The sequence below is a fragment of the Rutilus rutilus genome, assembly GCF_951802725.1.
Source record: "Rutilus rutilus genome assembly, chromosome: 20".
Lineage (NCBI taxonomy): Eukaryota > Metazoa > Chordata > Actinopteri > Cypriniformes > Leuciscidae > Rutilus > Rutilus rutilus.
In genome coordinates, this window is record NC_140225.1 from 1,357,501 (window position 1) to 1,361,179 (window position 3,679).

A 3,679-nucleotide genomic window follows, 5' to 3' on the forward strand; every position below is an offset into this window, starting at 1 on the left:
GTGTGATGGGTAGGTTTAGAGGTCGGGTTAGTGTGTGTGTGTGTGTGTGTGTGTGTGTGTGTGTGTGTGTGTGTGTGTGTGTGTGTGTGTGTGTGTGTGTGTGTGTGTGTGTGTGTGTGTGTGTGTGAAGGGTAGGTTAAGGGGTCAGGTTAGTGTGTGTGTGTGTGATGGGTAGGTTTAGGGGTCGGGTTAGTGTGTGTGTGTGTGTGTGTGTGTAGGGTAGGTTAAGGGGTCAGGTTAGTGTGTGTGTGTGTGTGTGTGTGTGTGTGTGTGTGTGTGTGTGTGTGTGTGTGTGTGTGTGTGAAAGGTAGGTTAAGGGGTCAGGTTAGTGTGTGTGTGTGTGTGTGTGTGTGTGTGTGTGTGTGTGTGTGTGTGTGTGTGTGTGTGTGTGTGTGTGAAAGGTAGGTTAAGGGGTCAGGTTAGTGTGTGTGTGTGTGTGTGTGTGAGAGAGAGAGAGTGTGTGATTGATTGTGTGTGTGCATGTGTGTGTGTGTGTGTGTGTGTACAGGTTTGGTTATACTTGTGAAGGATTATAAATCGTCCAAAACACGTTTATTAACACCTGGTGTTTTGCACATGTTTCAGTGAGGGTCAGTCTAGGGGTCAGGGGTCAGAGGTCAGAGGTCAGAGGTCGGGTTAGGCCATAACACATGTCATTAACCTGATATAAAATCTATTAAATAAAGTCACAATAAAAATGCAGTGTTCTCACTAATAAAGTGAAACGTGTGTGTGTGTGTTTGAGAGAGAGAGAGTGTGTGTTTGCTGGGGTTTCTAAGGACGCCAATAATGAACATGATCTGGTTATGTAATATCTTTACATTAATGAAGAATAATAATCTTTTCCCATTTTAACCAGAAGGCGAAGTCTGATGGATGGACGGATGAAAACACACACGGATACAAATCATTAATGTGCTTTAAAGCGACGTGTGTCGAGTGTGTGTGTGTGTGTGTGTGTGTTGTGCTGCGAGCTATTGTGCAGACAAACATAACTCTAATATTTCATTTACAGAAACATAATCATCCAGTTTCCATTGTTTTCTACTGTGTCCTGATTTATAGAAACTAATCAAATCTGATCAGCCGTTGCCACTCCACATGAATTATACTTCACTAGTTTATTAGCAGCTCATTAATCATTAATTATGTGTCTTGTCCAGTTAGTGAGGCTGGTCAGATTATACTGAATATGTGATGTGGAAATACTCTAATGAAGAGTGGAAATGTTGCAGAGCTTGAGGATCAGTGATTCTCCCCAGTGTTGTTCTGCCATCTAGTGGCGGATTCACTCAATAGACTTGATAAACCTTGATAAACACAGTTTACATGACAGCACTTGATCTACTAGATGAAGTATGACACCTCACAATCATATTTAATGAAATTTGTGTCCTAAATATTTCTTTGTATTTTTATAAATCAATAAGACACAGAAAGTCGTGGTATTTTGTGAGTCTCTGTTATTTTAGTATGATGTTTATACTGTTTGTTTCTGTTTATTAATGTTGAATACATTTTTGTATTTTCAGTTTTCATTCTAGTATTTTTAATTTTAGTATATTTCTTTTTATCTTTCATTTATTTTTATTTCAGTTTTAGTCATTTTAGTACTTAAACCTAAAGTTATTTATTTCATTTTAAGTGTTTCGTCTAATACTTATATTTTATTTTATTTTATTTTATTTTATATTTTATTTTCACCTTTATTTCAATTACCTAAATTAAAAATTAAATAATGTTACAAATTACAGATTTTAATAGTTTCAGTTTTAGTTTTAGATGACAACTTTATTGTGAATGTACTGTTTTAGTAATTTCGTTAAATGTTTTTGTAATTTTTATTATTTTTGAAAAGAATATTTCTATTTAGCTTTTAATTATTTTTATTTCAGGTTTAGTTTTAATAATTATAGTACTTCAACTAAAATTACTCAACATTTGTATACAAGTTTAAATACAAGTTTTTCAATCTTATATTCATGTTTTATTTCAGATTTATTTCATTGATCTAAATTTAAAATATACCCATTTTTAATAGTTTTAGTTTTAGTTTTTGATAACAATAATAACACTGTTATGTATATGCTTGCTTTGTCAATTTATAACATGCTTTTGTATTTTAAAGAATATTGTTATTTAGCTTTCTCAGCACTTCTACTACTTCAGCTAAAATTAAACATTTCTAATTTTACTCTTTAAAATTACGTTCTTCATCTAATGTTCATATTTTATCAATTATATTTTTAATCATTTTTATTTTTATTACATATTTTTATTAGTATCAGATACGATAACAACACTGTTGTGAATGTACTAATTTCGTTAAATGCTTTTGTAATTTTTATTATTTTTGAAAATAACATTTATTTTTATTTCAGTTTTATTTTCAATGATAATTCATATAGTATATTCATATTTACTTATTTTTTCTTTGGCAGGTTTTTGCATGAAATTTTCTTTAAGTAAATTTCACTCATGAAATTAAGTAAACTACTTAACTCAGTTAAGTGAACGTAACAAAGGAAATAAGTAAATACTTGACTAGTAAAAGGTTGAGTTATATCCATTTAGCTGAAGTTTCTTTTGCAAGACATTACACTCAAAAAATATAACACTGAATTAAACCTCACTTGTAAAGTATATGCTTCACTTAGAAACATCTAAGTAATTAATACAATAGAAATTCAACACTAAATAAGTCACATGTGAACGCAGAAACCTCAATACTTGGACAATACACAATGACGGTAACATTTGATGGATCGTTTTTGTGTGTGAATGTGTCCTTTTGAGAATTAACTCCAAGGCCTGGTTTCACAGACAGGGCTTAGACTAAACCAGGATTAGACCTTATTTCAATTAGGGCATTTAAGTAGCTTTTTATAGTCATACCTTAGAAAAAACATTACTGATGTGCTTCTTGAGACAAAACAATTGCACTGATGTGTTTTAAGATATATATGTGCAAGTTGCTTTCAGTTAAAACAGCTCAAACATGCATTTTAATCTGGGACTAGCTTTAGCCTTGTCTGTGAAACCGGGGGCAAATGTCACAAAATGGCAAGTTACTAATCCTAACAACAAAAGCAGTGATGAAACAGTGTAAATACAGCTGGAAAACAGAGAAGAATCAATCTCGTTAATTATTCAAGACCCAGTGCATGATGGGAACACCACTATCAGAAAAGTTGAGTAATTTTACTTAATTTTATAACATTGATATTTACACTTTTATTTCTACATGCTTGAATTGAGTACTAATATAGAATTTACTTCGTTTTTTTTGTTGTTGTCTGAACTAACTTCTTCATGTAAATTACATTGTTTTTTCTGTAGTATCTACTCATTTTCCTCAGTGTGCTCGTGTCAGTGATGCCAGTCCGCTGAGGGCTTTCGGAGGCGTTTCTTCTATTTCTGTGGCTCGTGTCTCCTGGATTCATGATATTTTGGGAGATTTTGCATTCTGAAGCTGTGAGGCGCCTTAAGGGAGACGAATGAAAATGTGCTCATTTTGTGGATGGAGATTTCTGCGAGAGCTGCTGTGAGGATGTGAGGATGACACAGGGCTAGTGGACTTCTCCTCTGAGCATCTCGACTTTAAAATCTGCGGGATATTATCTGAGATTCTGCTTGAACTTGTTGGCTGTTCATTCTCGAGGTATGAAGTGTTCATTTC